Source organism: Corvus cornix, chromosome 2, assembly GCF_000738735.6.
Source record: "Corvus cornix cornix isolate S_Up_H32 chromosome 2, ASM73873v5, whole genome shotgun sequence".
In the NCBI taxonomy this organism is placed as follows: domain Eukaryota; kingdom Metazoa; phylum Chordata; class Aves; order Passeriformes; family Corvidae; genus Corvus; species Corvus cornix.
In genome coordinates this window covers 11,010,469-11,032,190 of record NC_046333.1, presented here as the reverse complement: position 1 = coordinate 11,032,190, position 21,722 = coordinate 11,010,469, and the positions used below count along the sequence as shown (strand labels likewise).

Genomic DNA, 21,722 nt, shown 5'->3' with positions numbered 1-21,722 from the left:
ACACTGTAATTAGGCAATTGCCATTTGGAAGTTGCAGGGAATGATTTTAATACAAAGCTTTGTATTGTGTATCCGTAGGAATTCCAGTTGCCATGAAGCTGGTACTGCGGTAATGTCTAGCAGCACCTACTCTGCAGACACCATGGAGTGATCAGCTGCTTAGGAAATTCATAGATCCTGAGAAGATGCCTCTCTGAATCCACTGATCTACAAAAGCCACACAAAGGAAAGTTTAACAGAGTCAAACATAACAGTAACATTAATTTTTATTTGTTCATTTAAAATATTATCATTTTAATAATAAATCACAGTTTAAAAATATTTTATACTTGCAAAACCAAAATTTTTGGGTCTTTGTAGTCCTTAAATATGAAATGGTGACACAAAAAACGTTTGTTAGTATGTTCAAGCTCACCAATGAACTTTCTAGCAGAGTCTAGGCCTTTTGCAGTCCTAAGCATTGTCACGAGAAAGAATTTCTGTGCAATGCAAAGCAAAAGAAAACAGCAAATGTCTTGAGATACTCTTTATGCTTCAAGGGCATGGCATTCCAGCTGACATACTCATGATATTAAAACACTCATGCCTCAAGAAGTGCCCTGATGCTCATCAAGTATCTCATTACCACAATTAAACAGACTTTGCCTTTCAGTAGTTAGAGTAATTCCAGGAGTTAACTTCATTTACCAGTCTATTTTAGCAAATTTGTGTTTTATATACATGGAAAATAACTTTCAGTTGGTAAATCTGCACTCATAGCTGCTAAGTAGCCTATAAACAAACACACATTCTAAGATGAGACTCTAATAACTGAGTCTAATTTGTCTTAAGTCCCTGAAGTCCTGCAGTACTTGTCAGATGCCCAGTGGGTGATTCACAGCTTGCTGACTAAAATGAAAAAGAACCCCTGGGTTATTGGAGCTAATAAATAACATCACATATTTCTGCCATTAAAAGCTGCTGAATTGCTGTAAGGTAAGAAGGACAAAATCAACTTTTTTATTCTTTAGTACTAATGCACAGATTTAATGGTTTAGCACTGACACCTCACACACAAAGACACCTTTCATTCCTGGAGACCCTCATGGCTGACTGATCTGGTTTTCCACAGATCTGTCACTAACCAGTCCTGGGCTGAGTGACATCACTGTTTTGAGAATAAAAAGGACTTCAGTGCAAAAATTGAAAATAGGGGTTTTTTTCCAGATGATTATATAGGGGCAGGGAGGGGGGACAGAATTTGCTAAATAGTACATAGAAGTTGTGAGATTATGCCTCAATTGTTGCAAAAAATATGTTTGATAGGAGTATTAGAAAAGAGAAAATGGATACCTCAGAGAGTGAACTCCAGGTACAGTGAGGTATGAGATGAAATCAGAAAGGGACCAGCTGCAGCTTTAGACATCCACATTCTTCAGCTTTTATACACAATTATTTCTTATTATAGAAAGTAAATGAGCACTTTGTAAAAGGAATACAAGATATTTGTTATTTAGCACATTCTGAAAGATAAGAACAATCATTTTTAGAAATCTTTCTAATGCTAACAAATATGCAAAAATTGTCTGAACTGACTGTCTGAACATATGCATTTTTAATTTTTGCAAATATGTAAACAAACCTGATGACACTTTATTTCTTTATTGCATAGAAGAAAATAACTCCAGTTCTTTAAAGAAAGACTTTATTTTCTCATTAATGTTGCTGCTTCCAAATGTTTGGGGTTTTTTTTAATGAAGACATAGATGAGAATTGTTCTACTAGATATATCAAGATATTTATAGGATTAGATTGCAGATTGTAGTCTTGCAACTTGTTTCTTTCGACTGCTATCATTTTTTTATCATCTTGGAGAAACACTCCATGTATTATACATTTTACTAATCTCTTCTTTTGCTGAGACTCAGAGTAGTAGCTGCTACTGCATCTCACATTTAGCTACCAGAGCTCTCGTGTGTTTTACTGTTACAAAAAATACTGTACATCGCAAGAAAATTTTCTAGTTGTAGAAAATGAGAGTTGTACAGTAGATGTGCTCCTTCTGAAAGAATCCAAGAAGAGACAACTGCAGCAGTCTACGAATTGTCTTTCCATTAGATAGCAAAGCAAAAGCCCAGATGTTTTCCACATGAGTTCAATTTCCTACCAGCATACCTCTAAGAAAAGGAGTTTTATCCTGAACATCTTATAGACTGTCATTAGGATCCCTTTAGGCTTTAAAAACAGTGAAATTAGAACACTTTCATGTTGAGACAACTTTGATGATTAAAGTTAGTAGCAAAAGACACATTTCTTCCCATAGAGGGTAGAATTACTCTCCAAGATCTCATCAGCATCCCCTCCACTTGTCGTAGGGATGGAAGCTCTGTTATTGCTATTGCTATAATCATATTGTTTACAGACTGCTTATAGATGAGGCAGCCTTGTGGGTGTGTTTCCTGCTTCAGCTGGAGGTAAAAGACACAAACTAAATATGTCTAGCTGGTTTGGAGGTGTGGTTGAACTACATGAACCCACTGGCTCACCTGAATTTGCTAAACTGAGAGCTGGAGCATGGAGAATCCAGAAGGGCCAGGGGGACAATGTGCAACTTTGCAATGCCCATCACTCTGTGTGTGTCCCTCAGAGCATGGCTGGCACAGAGCATGGCTGCTTTGCTCCCTCCATCACAGCCTTTTTTCCACAGCGCTTCCTACCTCTCCCACTCTGTTCATCCACCCATGAGCTCCCTCACCTCACTGAAGGTATTGCAAACTACATCCTTCAGCTTCACTCTTCACAGCACAGGAGCCTCTCTGCCATGATTCCTTACTATTTTACAGTCCCAAACTTTTCTAAGCAGTCCTGTCACACCACAGATTCAATCCTGCTTTCCAAGCACATTCTTGCCACACTTGACTGCTCCTCAGCTGCTTCTGCTCCTCTTTGCTTATTTCAAGAGCCAACAAAAGAGCTGGTTGAGAACTCCTGGGCTGATTAACATAGACACTACAAATATTCCAAGCTTAGGTACAGATTGACATGGATGGCCCCCACCTGAGGTCAGAGATAAGATGATCCTCTGGAGGTGTCTGCCACTGAAGCAATTTCTTGTCAACTGGAAAGGCAATCTCAATATCTTGCTTCCCAAAAAGCTGCAAATGTCACCAAGCAAGAGAAATCAGCCTTCTGCACTGCATATTTCTACCGTTACCCCTCACAAAACTTACAAGACTAGAGCTTGTGTTATGTCAAATCAATATTTTTCTTGTGAACACAGAACAAATGCTCTAAATTGTTAGCGATTTTTAAAATAAGCTTAATTCCATTTATTATATCAGTTCTTTTATCTTACATTACTGACAATATCATACGACAATTCACTAGATCAGAATGTTGGCTGAGAGAGGAAAGCATTTTATCTTACAGTGCTACTCACAAGGGACTTAGAACAGCAGCAAATATTTTGACAGTGTCCTGTTTCCCAACAAAGCTTAAAAGAATACCATTTAACTAAGGGATACTTTCCTGTGATATAGTGGAGTTATATTCAGCTTTCAGGGCTTAATCCATCAGTGCAAATTCTGAGACAATTTCTCAGGTGTTGTGGACGAAATCTTTCTCTAAATAATGTTCAAGTAAATATGAAATAGTTCCTCTGTTGTCACCCTTGGAAGTGTAACAGTAGTCACAAGAACAGGACAATTTTTCTTTTCCATGGAGTAAACATTATAAAAAGCTATGGCAGCTGTGGAATTAGGTATTTCTAAACACTTGGTGGGTATATGTGTGAAATACTTCTCACTATGGTATCATGAAGAGACATTACTAAAGGAACACATGGTTGGGAATTTCCTAATTCCCATTAAGATGTCAGAGAATTACCTAATTTTTGTTTGAAAATACAGAACCTGGGGGGAGTTCACAGACCTGTTATGTCACAGGTCTCTACTGCTGACCATGGATAAAGAGAAGGGAGCAAAGAGGTCTGCGTCTGGACGGTGTGAGTAACACTGAGGGGAAGTGCACCTTTCACGTTCTGAAAGATGGCATGAGCAGAAAGGAAGGACTTTGCTACACTCAGCAGAGGCCCATGCAAGTCCTGCAGAAAAAACAGTCCCTTGACTCCTGCACACAACCTTACTGCAGCCAGACAGACCTGAAAAGGCACAACTGGATTTTTAATCTACACTAATTCCAACTTTACAAAGATCTCCTCTGTCTGACTACAGAGCTGAGAAATTTCTTCTGCTGCTGCTTTTATGCAGGGTTGCCTGGATACTCGTCTCATCGAGGATCCGGAGGATTAAAATGTGGCTGCAATTTGGTGAAGTCTCTGATCTGTCATCTAGATAGAGAAATCCTTAGCAAAGGAAAAGTGATTTGTCAAAAGCCTGCTTTATCCAAGTTACTTAGACACAGTTATCCACAAGGAAGTTCATTACAGATTTTTCCCTTATAAACATCCTAAACATGCAATAAGGTTCAGTGACTGTTGCAGTGGGGATCCTGCAACACGCATATACCAAACCAGGAGTCCCGTGGAAAGGAAATATATATGGACAGACAGATTCTTGCTGGATGTTTCAGAGATGTTTATTTCTCCAGCCGCATGGCCGGAGCTCTGCCCAGGAACTGTTCCAGTCACGGGCCCAAGGGTCCTTCTGCCCGCGCAGGGAACACAAACCAACCCATGGGAACGAGGCTGAGCAGGGACAGGGAAGCCCCGTGTCTGTGCCCTCAGGGCCCCTCTGCCAGGGCTACATGGCAGGGGAGGGACCCCAACAAGTGACTTCATGACACTGTGCAAAGCAGAACATTTTTGGGCATGATGTAGTCCCATACTATGTCTTGCTCATGTATGATATACAAGATGAAGGCTGCTTCCAGCAGCAGGTAAATTCCCTTCCCAGTGTGAGAACAACACAGGCTAACCAGTGTGTTCTGAGCCTGTTTTCTCAGGACTATCACAAGTTCCTCATTTGGTAGAATGCTAAGAAAGAAGCCCCAATAAGCACACCAAATTCTAGCCAGATAGGAGAGGCATTGGATTTGCGTCTTCCCACGTGCAGAGTTCAGAAACCTCTAAATGTCCTTCTCGGCCGGTTTTTGTTGGATGCTGAATGTCAGGCATCTAAATAAGTTGGTTCCATCTGCTGTAAGTACATATACATCTTTTTTTTTATATACTGCTTTGCTTTTTCTAGAATAACAACATATTTAGCAGTAAAAATGACCAGAACTAGAATCAATAAATTAACAGAGTGCATTTCAGGAATTTAAACCCTGCAGGAAATTATCATCACATAAAAGAAATAAAGTTTCCATGCAAACAAGACAAAACATGATAAAAATGTGATTTAAAATTTTCTATAACATAAGAAATATTCCTCTGTGCTGGGGGAGGAGGGTGGCGGATGGGAGAGGGCGGTATTTAAAAAAGGAAATTCAACACAATGTATAAAGGCCAGACATTCCAAAGGAATGATTGCAGAGTCTATTTCCCAATTTTATTTTTAATGGAAATTTTTATTTCATATCTTTTAAATGTTTCCTGATCCAAAATTTGGCAGAATTATTTAATTATTGAGAAAATATTTGGTCTCCAGAAACTGAATTAAAAATAGATTTAATAAGTGCTTCATGTCAATTTACTTACAGTTTGATGTGAAGAACTTAGATTTTTTGTAATATGGCTGGTTACCTAAATAGTATGCTTTTGGGTTTTATTTTCTTTGGAATAATGAGAATATTAAATTAATTTCTCACAATAGTTAAAATTCTCTGACACTTTCAAAGGAATTTTTTAAAATTATTTAATGGATTTATCTTATTTTTTTTTTATTATCTGTGACTTTTTGAAAGCCTTTGAATTTTTTTCCAGAACTCATTTCTGAATTATGGGAAGGAAAATAAAAATTCCTTCCCATTTTAGTAAATTTTAATTTACTATGTATATCCTATGTAATTCAAAAATTCAGAATTGCTGCAAACCAGATTTTCCAAGGCTACTAGATTTCTAATATTATTCAGAGATACCTAAAATATGTGCATAGTTTTAACACATCACCAAAGAAAGATTTAAGGACATAAAAAAGATTTTGTTCAATCAAGTTTTAATTTCTTTTTTGGGAACAAGGTAGTATAACTCTTTTATTTGCATTAAGAAACAGTATCAAATTCAGTTTTTCATTTGTTCATTTCCAGTACTGTAACTTTTACTTTTTTATAGCTATGATCTTTCCTTCCAAATAAAATTAATTATTTGAGGTATGAAGTTGTGCAGAAAGCCTAGTCTTGCTTCTACCTCATTTGGAAAAAGACCCAGATTTTGCAGTTTTCCTGTCACAATCCCCTTCATCGCAATGTAAGCAGCATCAATTCTTCTCCTCAGGTAGAGCAACAGGGGAAGGGAATGACTAATGCCATAACAAGTCAAGGCAGCAGAGTAACAGAGCTCAGTTACTAGCTGGGTTATTTTGCCTTCAAATAACGTATAATAATCTCTTTTTTAATACTAAATACAAGAATAGATGTCAAGTGGAGATCTGTATGCTGAAAGTCAGGCATGTAAATAAGGTGGTTCCATCAGGTATAAGTACATATACATCTTTTCTTTATGTACTGAACAGTCTTAGCAAGCTGTACTACAGCAAGACACTGGGAGAATGTACACTTTGTTGCTTTTTCAGAGAGATGGCATAGCTCTTTTTTTTAATTTCAATTAGATCTACTATTGAGATTAATCTCAGAACATGTTCGGCAAGAAGACGACAAAGACCTTTAAAAAAAAAAAAACAGAAAAAACCAAATTCATGACAATACATGGCAATGGGACAAAACCTCCTATGCATATGGAACAGCATTTCACACTTACAGACCTTTAGGAGGTTTTGACACAGGTGCCCTGATTTCACAACCCAAGATACAAAAAAGGAGGTGGCATGCGGGGGAAAAGAATAGCGTAATGAAGTGAAAGAACAATCTCATTCTTACAGCACTGAGTGATTGGTCTTAGTCAATCTTTGGAAAACTAAATATAGAAAGGTTCAAAGAGGATTAAATCTGCAGTAACTGAGGGTGTCTAAAGTGGTTATGAAATGAACACAAATTTTTAATTAATTCAATAGATGAAGAACTGCTTAATAGCATAATTACTTGAATTTATTGCAGATATTTCATAATATGTGTGAAATGAGCACTTTAACCCTGAAAATACTGAGATTCACGATTCACTCCTTGCTACTGAATAGATGATTCACTTAATTATTAACAATTATTGTATTCTATTATTATTATTACATTCTATTATCATTATTCTGTAACTTTTAAATATTTATGCCATGATTTACATCTCTCAAACCAAGTCTCTTCATTTCTGAAAAAAAAGAAAAGATAAAAACTATTTACTTTCTAGAAATGCATGTAATGCCTGGGTGATGCTGTGTGGGAGGGTATTATTTCAACTCTAAATTATCCCTCTACATTTATACAGGAATGGGAACAATGATATGATCATCACATCTTTTGCTGTGAGGTAGTAAAATTTAATTACCATGGAAAACTAAAAAAAAAATAATATTTTCTAAGTTCAACAACAACAAAAAAAAGTGGCATAACTGGGTTCCCATGAGCTATGTTTTACTGTAAATACAGAAAAATACATGCAGCTATAAATCTCATGCTCCTTCCTGTTTCTGGTTTCTTTTAAATACTGAACATAATCAAAACATCATTGGCTCACAGAATCCTTATGGTATAATATATTACTTTTTTTCCTCTTAAACGGGTCAGGAGAATGTCAGAGTTACTATTGCTACTTTATTTCTGTTCATATCCTTGTTTCAGTATTATCTGCAGATCCCTGGTTCAGATCAGGTTCTCTCATTGTTGAGGTTGTCAAAATATCAAAAGACATTTTTCTTTTCCCGGAAGATCTATTATAACCAATAAATTAATCATGCCATCAGAAGGAAGTTTTTTGTTGAACAGCATTTTGTGAACTTAATGAAAGTTTATTTTAGAAGTTTGTCCTGGGGTTTTTGCACAGCTATAATACTACTATTTTATGATGCAGTTTCTTCCTCTCAAATTAGATGCAGAGACTAAACTGTGAGCTTTGAAGATCTGGATCATTGGATGGTTTGGTATATGCAAAGAGAAACAGCTTTCTGAAGGATCAAGGAACTAAAATAAATTAAAGAACACCTGATGTGATAAGTCGGATTTTACCCTGGCTATTTCATCTGTGTTAATCAATAAACCTATTCCCTGCTTTCAAAAAGCTTCGGGGGCAAATAAAAGAGATATTTACCCAGTTGCACTTTCAAAAGCACCTAAATGCCTAGTAACTTTAAAAATTGATTAGGTTACATTCAAGAAACATGTACATTCCATGGATTGAGTGGCAAGGCACATTAACATGTAGAGCTGCCTAAACTGAGCAGTAACCTACATGTATCCTCAAAAAGAAAAGGTTTTAGGTAATGCCAACAATGGTTTTGCCTTCCTTTATTTAGAGAACTTGTCCATCTAATAATGGGTGTAGCTCTGCCTCCAGATCTAAATCCAAGAGCTTCTGGAGTTTGGGGAAATGGGAGTGTCTCTACGTACTTTACTGATTACAAGCCTAAAAGTTGTTGGATAGCAACCTACTTTTTTTTTTGGTTGATGATAATGTCACTATTAGGTCAAACTATTATTATAATTAATTATCATGGATTTGTACATTAACAAGTGTTTTGACCTGGCCATCCCATCTTATGGCTGATGTCCAGAAATCTTCAAGTAGATGGGCAATGGATCTTTATCACTGAAAGTGAAAAGCCCAGATCACAATGCCACAGAATAGAACTACTCAGATGCCTGTGGTTTTAAGCCATGAATAAGATAAATATGTCTTTATTTCAGTATTATTTCTATGCATTAGAAACACAAAAACTTCAAAAATATAATGCACAAAATGAAATATGAGGAAGTTGCTGACAAAGATGCATTTTAACATTTCATGAGCTGATCTACCAATGTAGTAGTGTGGATTTTCCACTGATAATCATGAGCTTTGAATTAGGCCTTGCTAACTTCCTATCTGAGAAATTCTAATTTTTAAAAAGACAACAAAAAGGGCCTGAATGATCTCAAACTAAAAATGTGGTTTAACACAGAAATACATATGCTGTATGGATCAAATATCTTAGGCATTTAAAAGTTCTTTGCTCCCTTCTTACAGAGGAGCCATAATTCAGGTGAAAATGCTCAAAGGACAACTCAGTTTCATATGATTCCTGCTCTCACAAGCCCAGGAAGAAAGAGCAGAAAGAGAAATCCTTTATTCTTTGGTGGTGATAGATTCACAGAGAAACAAAAATTGCAGCAGGTAATGACAATTCCTCCCAGAAAATTCCTCTGCATCAGGGAAGTGGTGGTCCATCTCTTTCCTGTTTGGCACAGAGCTCTGATGCAGCAGGAACTACGTCCAATTAAATAGCATTGCTTCTTAGCCCTAAGCAAGGAAGATAGGTTTCAGCACAAAAACTTCAAACTTAAAATATTCAGTACTTTCTGGAGGAAAAAAAAATCTCAGTCATCTACTCCACACTTTTTAATAGCAACAGCTGATAAATACTCATCTTCTATAAATAGTTTAATTACCAAATAAGTCAAGGATGTTTAAAAAGATCAGTCATAACTTCTTGAATAAAAGAGTTCATATATTCAGTTTTTAAAACCAGTTCTCAATCCATTATCATCAAGATTAATCAACTAATATTCGGATATGAGGAAATACTGAGGAGTCATAATTGCACAATGTTAATCAAAGACAGGAAGAGTGATGGGAAAATAAAATAAAGGGAGCAGAGTTTTGTCAGATTTTTTGTCAGGTATTTGTGCTTACCAGTTTTCATTTGCTTATGTGACCTGACTAAGCATGCAAGGAATGCTTTCACATTATAAATCAACAACAGTAATGTCAAAGAATTGCCAATTACTTAAAATAAATCTCAAAAAATTGCTTTTGAGTGACTTTTCCACAGAAAAATGTGGACAAACATGCTCACTCAACTCAGGTTACATTAAGTCTCTGACTTTCACCATCATATTTTAGATCAATGAATATCTTTTTATTTCTACAAGAGGAAATCAGTTTTCATATTTAGGAGTTGGCAAAGATTTAGATTTTAGAAAAAAAGCCTCTCCATTTCTTTTCCTATCTATTTTGAAATATTACTGTTATCACACATGGATTTTGAGTTAAAAGATGAACGTTGGAGGCACCTACCAAAGCAGAGCATCTGAGAAAATATGCTAGATGTTATCCTTGAAGCCTTGATCCAGAAAAGCTAGGGTCAAGGAAGGCAGACTATCTTGCTGAATAAATAAGCCAAATATGACAGAAATTATTCAACATTTCTTAAATAAATCCAAATACTGAAAAAGAACAAGTCCTAAATATATTAATCTTCTGAAAAAAAATGAATTTGTCATAAAAAAAGGAATTCCAATTCTTCCAACTTTTTTGCTCATCTAATGCCAGTACCATTTTTCATATTTTTTATTATATATTTCACCATGGCTTCTTAGCAGGGAGCATTCTCATGTCAGCTGCTTTTATGAAGTATTCTGTTTCACTGACACTTACTCTCCCATCTCAGATCAATTGAGAGTATGAGTAACTTAAAATATTGACAATGAACAAAGATATTGGGATGTACTATCAACGTTTTTCTTATAGCTGGTTTCAGTAATTTTCCTCAGAAGAATGTAAATAGTCTACCTGAACATAAAATGTCACCTGACTGACATTTTCAAGTTCAGAGGAAAATAAATGTTCCTCTCTTTAACAGCAAAATATGAAATCTGAGATGTACTTTCTACTGCATTGCTTTCCTGTAAAATAACTAGAATCATGTTAAACCAAGCTTGAGATTCCCACCTCAACTAATTGTGAATATACTTTGAGTTTGTAAATATATTCTTTTAGAAGTAGGTTGACTGGGCAGTCTCCGAGCTTTGAATTTTAACTCACCTTGGTTACGGATAAATTCTGGTATTTTACGTGACCTAGTCACCTAGATGATCAGATCAGAGGCATGGTAAGGATGTTCCACAGCTTCCTGTCACAGTGCTAACCCATGTTTCCCTCTGAAAAAAACCATCAGCAATGACAATGACATGTGATTGAGTCTTAGTCTGTCAAGGAAAGACTAAGCAAAAACTTCAGTATTTGAGGAGATTGGGCATACCTATTGCCTGTTCTTGGATGGAATTTTTTGCATGCTTAAAGGCAGGTGTTCAAATATTTTGTTGATCTGGCAACTGCAGCTAATCATTTTCTGGAATTATCTTCCAAGTTTCCTGAATGACAACCAATAGAGAAATATTTTTTCTATCACTAGTTTCTGCTAGTGAAGGTTTTCTTCTTTCTTTGCCACAGCTATCTGCTGAACATTTTGTGAAAATAATGCCTAGTTTCTAAATGTTCATACTTTATTCCATTCATTACAGACATTTCAAAATAAAATTCTGGAACTGAAGAGCACTGTTTCGTGGTTTCCATTTCCAAGTTTCTGAGCAGTTCTGTAGCATATTCTTTTGTATGTTCAAAACTAGGCTATCAAAATATAATGCCAATTTAAGCCACAACCATTATTTATATTAGTAGTGAAGGAGGGAAAACATAGTGGTAAATTAATCTTTGTGCAGCAAAGAACTCCTTTAAAAAGGTTTTCAGCATGCATAGTAATGAACTATTGCTATCTCTCTGCAACAGACATCTTTAAATAACTATGTCTAAAGTTGTTTAAAATCCTTTTCCTAGAATTTCAGTTTCAGTAATGCAAGGAAGACTGATTCCTCACTTATAACGCTGATCAACACAAGCCTCCTTTTTTATCTTCTGCTTAATATAGGGAACTCATGAATCAGCTATGACTTTTACATGCCTTCCCTCTGACCTTCCCACAGATAATCATAATAACACTGGGCTGCCGAGAATCAATCAGTTTTCATAAAGGCAGCAGCCTTCAGATTAATCTCATATTATTAATTCTGCAAGTTAAAAAGACAAGCAGAAAGACAAGATGGCTCTCAGTGCTATTTACTTCCCTAAAAATATTTCCTGTGGATAATAAACAAACAAATTTCCAATCTGGTGAAGCTGTAAATTTGCAGCCTTCACGAAAATTAATTTAAATGGATGTGACTGTGAGGTTGGGATTGTAAAGATTAGGGAGACTCCTGTAGTTATAATTGCCTGTTCAGTTCATCTGCTGCTCTGTCACTCAAGAGTGGCACAGCTGCATTAACAACTCTAATCATAATCTAATTCTCAGATCAAATTCCCATCTTCAATATATCCTTTAATAAAGCTTCCATACCCCATCTTTTAGCCTTAATTATTGCTTCCTGTCTCCCCTGACAACCAAATTAAAAGGTACATGCAGCACTTCTACAATAAAAAAAATAGCACAGATACAACAACTGTACTGCAAATTCACACTAACCTTGTGAAGGTTGGATGGCTTGTGATAACTAGATTTTTTACTGATAGTGCAAGCACTAGAAGATAAGAAATACAATTTTATAATCATGTATTGATTTTTCTTTTTTCCTGCTAATATGGAAAATTACCTGGGCCAGTTTTTAGATTAGAAAAGTGAGAAAAGACAATTTTAAAGGAAAACTGTCTAGATCCCAACATGTAAACTGTTTTAATTCTTAAACTTGGAGCTCTTGACATGTCAGTTGTTGACAGTAGACACTGTACTAGTTAAAGCGAAATCCCATTCAGGAACTGAGATGCCAAGTCAGCAAGATACTTAATCACACAATCCTTTTGGCATGTTGTTAATGTCAAGACAATAAAACTGCTAACATGTTTAAAGTTAGTAAATATCAAAGTACTTTTTGAGCAGGAGACCCTGACTGATTCAGTGCCTTGTCCATGCAGGATTCTGTTTTGTCTGTTGTACTCTGCAAATGAGGATTTCAATTGGAGAGCTAAACTGTCATCTATGCAAATGTAACAAGACGGCACATCCACATTTCTGAGGCAGAAATATATTTCCCTGAAAGTTTAATAATGGAGTAATGAGATCATGGGTAAATTGGGAAAATGATTAAAAATAACATGGCTGGACATCTATGGGCAACAAAAGAGAAGACAATTTTCAGCATCCATAAGGAGAAAAAGTTAATCAAATATCAAAATATTTCAGCTAAGGTAGGCAGGTTTTAAATAAAAGAGCACACTATGGTTTGAGGTGGTTTAAAAATGTAGCCCTGGATTTCAAGGGCAGTAAGAAAAGTCTTCAGGAAATGGTTTCATAGATAAGAGAGACCTGCAAGAATGCCAAAACTTTAAACATGGCAGATTTTAATTATCCTGATACTGGTATTGATTTGGATAAGAACTGTTTCAGGGCTAAAGAGACAAATGTGTTTGAGAAAGTAGCAAAGGATTTATTTTCCAAGCAATGTGCTGACCAGTTTTAGTGTCTTGGGGCTATCTTAGAAGTGTATGGATCTTGAATAAACCAGGACATTGGGGACAATTTAGTGTAGGCAATGAATCTGAAACAGAAAGTTCAGAAGAATGAAAAGGGTTTATCATTGAAAAGTATACAGAGTAAAGAACTCTGATCCAGAAAGGAATGTGTTTAGTCATTCTCACTTAGGATATCTAAAAGTGAGAAATGAAAATTGTTGTGTAATATTTTAGGTCAGTTCTGAAAATGAAGAGATTTTTTCCTGCACCTAAATTTCTGTTGTCACATACCAAGTTTAAACAATTATGTGAGACACTCCAATATTTAAAATTCCTTTTGTACTGGATCAAACATTTCTGGTAGTCTTGAAGACTCCCATCAGTTTTGCCACTGGTGAAATTTTTGACTTCTCACTAAACAAAAAAACCTCTCTTTTTCCTATGTCTGCATCTTTTGAGACCTGAAGGATGATGCTACTGAAATGCACTTAAAGAAGAAAACACATCAGACAGATGTAGATGCATTACTTTTAAACATTAAACAAAATAAACATAACATAAAATTAATAACTTTAATTTCTTTTGTATTTGGTGGTTTTATGATCCCTGAGATCTTGCCAGACCTGAAGCTGTCATGCTGTACCAGGGTCAGTAATTGTCAAAGGTCTTTTACAGACCTTTCTAAAATCCTAAGCCCACTCCTTCCATAACATTTATTTGATGGCAATAATTATCATACAGTTTCTTCGATCCTTTTAATGTATTTATCTTTACAAGACTTTGTGGATGCAGGACTGTGTTACTATTCCCACCTTTTGTTTTGAAAACGGAAACAAACAAAAAAAGGAGATGTGATTCATCTCCACTTGTCAAGAAGAGGCACAGTTTAAGAGGAATCTATAAAGTCTCTTAATGGTCAGAGAGCAGCTGCCTTCAGAGGGCAACTCCAATTACGACACAATAGCACTTGAGGTGAGCCATTGGAGAGAGCTCTAGAGTCCCCTGGTGTTGGAACACTTTTGTATTCCAGCATTGGATCCAGTGTTCCAGAGCTAAGCAATAGCAACCTGTGCAACCCACTGTGATCCCATCAGTAAGTGCTAGTGTCATCCCAGGAGTGAGAGCTACACTGTCCCTTTTCACTGCTTGGAAACCTTAATCAGGGTGGGATGGGGAAGGGAGAACAGGGGCTTTTCTGAACACTGAAGAATTATACCTTATAATTTTTCCTGTAAAAGCAAATCCTAATATTTTTGTCCTTAATGTGGTTCAGTTGGAACTCTGTGTATTCATAAAAACAAAGAAGAATTAGCTGAAGACCAAGGTCAGAACAGTAAGGGGACTTTCTTTCGGCTCAGTATCAGATTTTTCCTTCTGCCAATCAGAGCTTGAATTTAAAGAAATTTCCCAATCTGAGAGATTGATATCCTTAAAACAAAATACTGGCTATTCTGACATGAAAGGCTAAACATATTTTTTCTTCTTTTAGATAAATTCTTTGGCTCAGAGAAATACTTAGAGCTAAAACTTTCTTTGAAATCAGCTTTACATTTTGCTGAAACAACATTTTTTAAAGAAACATACAAGTGTCTGAATAACTCCTTAAAAGCTCTGCTCTACAAATTTGATATTAAAGCTACACTTATAACTACAGGAACTATTGGATGCTTCAAAAGTTGAGGGCAAAGAGGTATGGTTCAGTACCCAGAATGCAAAAGGCTTATCTGTGCTACCCACATTTCTTGTGTTTGCAAAATCAGAGTACAAATTCTGTGAGAAAAGTCTTTTATCAAGGTTTCTGACACTCATTGTTCTGTTGTTTTTCTTTATTGCTCTTTTTCTTTGGGATTTTTACTCAGGAATGGTACCAGAGCAGATTTATTCACAAACGTATAAGGGTTTGGCTCTGGGAGAACTAAAGAATGTCTATAGTATTCTTATACCTATTAGGACAGACAGACATCCTTCCTGGCTTCAGTTCCTTCCTGATCTTTCTCAGCCTCCAGTTAAAATTGCAAAAGATGTTTCCCTGTTAGTCACAGCAGGTGAAGTCACACCAGCTAGCACAAGTTTTGAACAACTATACCAATATAGACAGTGAGGTAAGCTCTATGTAAAATTTCAAATGCAAATAATCAATCAATTTATATTTTATCACTCACCCTCAAGGGTTATTGATCTAAGAAAAGAGGGAAAGCACGTATTTATTTTGACAAACTCTCACTACCTACATGTCTATCCATAAGCACAGAAATAAAGAAAATAACAGTATTTTCCACTCTGTATCCTTTAAGAAGACTTTGGAGTTAATAACTAAAAGATACCTGTAGAGAGCTTCGGCACTTCTGAACATATCCACATGAACACGTTTGTAGGCCTAGAGCATCTTACTGATAGAAACTATCAGTATGCATATCTTGCATGCAGGCAAGGCATGGGGCAATCAAACAGCTCTTCAGTCTATGTTCAGCACAGTCTACACTCTTTCCCAGATCCAGTGCCCCCTCTGTGTCTGGAAAACTTCATACTCTAGAAGCTGCATACATATTGCTGAGCCTGTAATTCCTGTCTTTCTTTAAACTTAACATTTCCTTATTAGCAATGATCACTCTGAGTGTCCTATTAACATTATACTTCACAAAGGAAAAAGTGTTAACAAAGATAAAGAAACTTGCTAAGAGGTTTAAGAAAATAAGTTATACCGCTTCAGCTTTGATTTTGCTATTTATTTTCTCTGCTTCCATTAAGCAACATCTATACATTTCTTTCTTATTTCCCTGCTTTTTGCATTTTTATGTTACTTATAAAATGAAGCAGAGTTCAGAGCCACAGATTAGAGACAGGTTTGGTTTTTTCCTGCTGTCTTCTGGTTGTACATTTGCCCTGCTTCAGGTGGGTGGAGGGCAAGTGTTCCTACATAAACTGACTTAAGCTTAGCTTCCTTATAGTTTAGCTATTCTCCCGAAAGACTATAGGTATCAACCCAGTGTTCCTCAGATTGAAAATATCTGTGTAAATTTCAAAGCCCTCTAAAGTATTACACAAATTATCGGAGAACTAATTTGTGTTTCAGTCAGAGAAAAGTCCTCCTTTTTTAAGTTGTTCCTGTGTATCCATGGATGTGAGTGCTTGATAAGCTCCTGCTAGGAATCCTCACCCACCTGGCCAAGCCGGAACCCTCGTAACAGGAGCTAGAGCCCAGGAAAGGTCGTGATCAGTGACTGGTCACTGGAGGGCCATGGCAAGCACCTCTCAGTACAACATCTGGCAGCCTGGCTGAGGTGTGGAACCAGGTACATGAGCCCACGTATTTAAGTAAGGCAAATGACTTCATCCACTCAATGGACATTTTCAAATGATGAATTTGTCAACGCCTTTAGAAAAGAATCACATTAAAAAAAAAAAAATGAAAGGACCATGTGAGAAGGTGTGAGACCAAGGATTCATGATCTGTAAGATTTAAAGCATCTCAGAAGCCAGTTTTAAATGACCCAGGTAACAGCAAGTGACCCCTCACTAAGTTCCCATATAGTTATTTTTCTTTGCTTATTTTATTTTTAAAATATTTCATGCTTCCTTTGTTTTGTTTGTGAAGGTAATTTATTCCTCTAGTCTCCTCTTGATCTCTCCTACGTTTCATGCTCTTTTTGCAATGAGTTGTCCCCATTGGTGCATCCACAGCTAATTGCATATTTTTTTTATTCAATTAGAGCTAATTTTTGCCTGTGAAAAAGGCTTTCTTCTAGCATGAACTGCATCCAAAGGAAAATAAACTACTTGTCTTCAGGTGCTATTATTATAGAACATATGTTTTGCATTGCAACAGGGTTTATTTACATTTCCCTGATACTTTGAATGTCCTGATGATAGATCAATAAAAGGATGTCCTCCTGCACCTGATTATTTCTGTTTTGATAACAATACCTATATTTTACTTCTCTGCACTTGAAAAAGCATTGTTTGCATTCATGTTCTTGTAGGCAGGTATATTCAATAGCTGCCTGGTAGTTCCATAAGCCTATGCTAAAATATGATACTCTTTCTTTTTGAACTTAAAACCTTGTCCTCTTTATTCTGTCATTTTCAATAAACCACCCATAGTCTGCCTTGTTTGCCAGTGAATGTGAATGTGTGGTTCAATTACAGGAGCTGATGCTCTGAAGGTTAAATCACTTCACTGCATCTCTTCTCCTCTGTGCAAGGAAAGACTTTGAGTAACCAAGTCTTTCACATTAACAATGATACTCTATGTTGAGTATAACATCTTGGAATGAAAAAGAGCATTTAGATTCCCCTATTTAATCTTTTTAGCATTATAATGTTAAGGTTTCATAATTTTTCAAACACACATAGCCACAATTATTACTTTAGAGAATAATCCCATGTCTACAGCCTTGATTCCCTGAGTTTACAAATGAGTGTTATGCTTAAAATGGTTTCCATGCTGAGGTGTGAAAGGTGGCATTTTCTTATAATAGTATTTACTATTCTCACTACTAGTTTCTGAATGTGAATGAATATTATCCCTTTAAATAATTCTTTACAGAGCTCTTTTTTTCCCCTATATTTTGTATCAGAAAATTTGGCAAAGGAAGTTCATTCAGGAATTAATAGGTCTACAATCACCAACCCTATTGTAGCAGCCTAATTCTTTTTAGATTATACAAAACAGTTTTTGACACCTCTTTTACTTCACAGTCCTTCAGTGTAAAACACAAGCAAAAGCTATAATTGTAGATGCACATTTATGCCTTAATGAGGTCCTATTCCATGACTATGTCATGCCATGTATATTTCTAAAGCATCGCTCAAATGAGGAGAAGCATGTGAAAGTAATTTTGCTTGTAATTTTGGGCAGTACACAAATGTAATGATTGTGAGCTGTATTCCATTTTTCATGTATTCAGATTTGTACTTTTTGCACAGACAATCTCAAGTAGCAGTTCTCAGAACTCTTTACTCATCCTTGGCTTTTTATCTAACTTCTTTTCACCTGTGACAATTGTTTCCTGTGTGGATATTAGTAATGGAAATAAACCTCTCTTTCACTGACTTGAGCTTTGTCCCAGCACATAGGAGGTTAGCAATACTATCTTACTCAGTTTCTGCAAGCTGCTTTTGAAAACTGTGGTCTGCCCCACATATTTGTCAGTTCTGCCTAGTGTTTCTTTTAAATGTCTAATTTTTTCATAATAAGTCAGGCTATTTCTTTCTTTTGTCTTCTCTGCATTTTCAAGATCAAAATACCTATTGTGTTTCTATTTTTTCCACTTTATTGTGTTTCATATAATAGGTATGAAATGAGGGTTTTTTTCTCTAATTAATGTATTGCTTACATTTTCTTTGTTCAACTCCTTGTTATATTTTTAGCTGTCATTAACATGGGTCACAGAGAGACCTCCTGAAAAAAACCCAGTACAATTTGATAAAAGCTCATGCTGATATTCAGACACCCTTGACTTCAGGAGAGAAAGACGTAACAGCAAAAACCAAAAAATGGTTAGTTACATTTGTCTCTTGATTTCTTTGGAAGCAGAGCAGTCTTAATTTCTAAGGGTAATGCAATGGGGCTGATGGGACTTAGTGTCTCTGACAGCTATAGAACCTTTGGAGAAAAAAGTGCCTTCAGGACATCAGAGCTGAGAATGTCTCTCTTGGAAAAATCCACGTGTCTTTTGACCACCCACAACAAAAGCAGGTCTACCATGCACATAGTGACCAGGATGAATTTGCCTTTCCATGTAGCTCAGAGCTGAAAACCATTCCCACAGCTGTTGTGTATCTTCCTACCCTTTTCCCCCCATGACTCCTTGTTGGCCACAAAAAACTGTATTTGCAGGACTTCACATCATGAACTGGTGTAAAAGATTTTCCAAAGATTGAGGAAATGGCCTTGTTGAAGACTTAGTTCCTTTTCTTTCTATTTCAAAGGGACCTTTAGTTTTGCTATTCAACAACCTGAGACAGGAGTGCAGGACCCAGACTTGGAATTTCATAATTACGTTCCTAGCATAAATCAGCTAAAGAAAACTGTGTTATTGCCTTACAGAAATGCAGCATAGGGCAAGACAGATGAAACTGAGTTTGAACAATAGATTCAATGCAGCAGATTTAGTGTAAATCATGTGCAAAGGTTAAGGAGTTTGGCTTGTTTTTTCCCTTGAAGAAAAAGGAAACTTTGAGATGAATGGAAAACAATTTTGAATCTATCAGAAGGATTGATAAAACTACTAACATCACTTACTTATGAATACTGGGATAAGGGATTCAAATAAAAACTGGGGGACACAATCTACTAATTTCAAACTTTTTCATAAATAGTGTAAGTACTTCTACCGCACATGAAATAAATGACCTGATCGGAAGAAGAACTAAGTCCGTAATACCCTTTTCCCCCTGACTTCTGTGCACTTTGTAATCAAGTCCTTAGCTGCCAGAAAGGCAATATCTCTGAAGAGCAGCAGTAAATTATAAAGACATTTCTCACCTTATTCCAGGTATGCCATGTATTTACATTTCTCATTTTAAGATCATGTTGCAATCTTTCCTGTACCGCTAGGGTAAGAACATAAAAAATGGATCAGAAATGGACTGACAGCTCCTTGGATTCTGCATATATTTGGGACAATTGCAGAATGACCTCAGCTCTGAATTAGCACATGATCTGGAAGATATCTGAAGGTATAAAATTGCAGAATACTTAATTCTTAGGGAAATCATAGAGTAGATTCTAGATTTCCACATCGTTTAGTGCTTCATCCCATCATTAGACTGACTGCAGAGGTGTTATTTAAATCAATAAAATGCTCTATAGCAAGAGAATGAACAGTGCAACAGTACCATTTAATATGAGATCATGCTGCTGTTCAGATAACCCTTAACTTCACCAAAGAAAAGGCTTAATAGTAAAAAAGCAAACTTATATCTCATTTGTGTAATAAATAAAGGGCACTGTGAAGGATACCCCCAGGCACAATCTTTCTACCCATTATTTAAATGTTATAAATTCAGATTTTTCTTCAAAATAAATTTTCCTTAATTTTTGTCCCTCTTCTGCTTATTTTTTCTCTTTTAAGGAAGAATGGAAGAGCTGCTGATGGCCCAGATTTCATGACAATCTACCAAATTCACATACAAATAAGACAAAAAATATATAAAATTCAGCAACTTCCACTCTCAACTTTCTAAGAGATATACTACAAATAAAAACAAGAAAAATTTATTTGGGGTAAAGGAAAATGCTTCAGCAGTATCCTTCTTATTTTTCTCTCAAAGTAGATTCTTTTGAGTGTACAGTGGACACAGCTGTATCAAAGTTTGAAGCTCTACCTGTATTATTTCATTAGTCATTGCAAGATTTAGTTTCTCTGTACAACACAAGCCATGTGTGTTGCCATATGCAAAACCAAAGTTACAGAATTGTGTCGTTATTTGCTTACCTTACAGTTATTTCCAAAATCCACAACCATAGTCTTTGTCTGTGGTTTGATGAGATCCAGAGCTTTTCTTGCCTTGTAAGGAAGTATAGCTTGAAGGGGAAATAAAGGCTCATAGCATCAAACACTGCCAGGAATCCAGCACCACTAGTTTTAAGAGGAAAATGTTCCTGACAAATAATGGAAGTACTTAGCTGCTGATACCTTGGAGGAAAATGGGGCTCCTGAGGGTTGGCTGAGCTGTCTGACCTGCTAGGCAAGCTTTTTCTGAGTAGAGCCATGTACCTTGGCTGCAGGACTGATGTCCTGATGTCTGTGGCTATGTTCATGGGAGGGTGATGAATTGGAAGGGAACCAAAGCCCCCCCTCCACTGTTTATCTGCAAGCCAAGCCCCTGTCCTCAAGATCACAGCCAAGAGTTCTGTAGTTCTGTCATCTTAAGAGATGGCACAGTAACTGTTTATTTCTCTAGTATTTTAAATTTGGGGGCTGGCGGTTTTGGTTGTTTGTTGTTTTTTGGGGGGCGGGTTTGGTGGTTTTGGTGTTGCTGGTTTTTGTTTTCTGTAAGCAGAACCTTTTTTTTTAGACTGGAGAATATTTCTCCTTCTGGAGAAAACGAGACATAAATGGTTTTAAGGCAATGCTGCCAACATTTATGGATATCCTGTAGCTCCCAGAATATTACCCACCGTGTTCTTAATGTCACTTGTACAAACATACTACCCACATGAGTACATTTTCAGTAGTGTAGATCAATTTAGAAACTCACTGTGCATTTATGTAAAGGCCAGTTCATATAGGAGGAGCTGTAAACACTTGTC

The 21,722-nt window shown here is 36.3% G+C and overlaps 1 long non-coding RNA gene across 1 annotated transcript in view; it reads left to right on the top strand.

Annotated features, from left to right (window-relative positions):
* The first annotated feature begins 4,792 nt into the window (after positions 1 to 4,792).
* Positions 4,793 to 21,722, top strand: part of LOC120409810 — a 31,634-nt gene continuing 14,704 nt past the window's right edge. The window contains exon 1 of the long non-coding RNA XR_005601611.1: positions 4,793 to 5,137. This is a non-coding gene — a long non-coding RNA (uncharacterized LOC120409810). The remainder of the gene's footprint in view (positions 5,138 to 21,722) is intronic.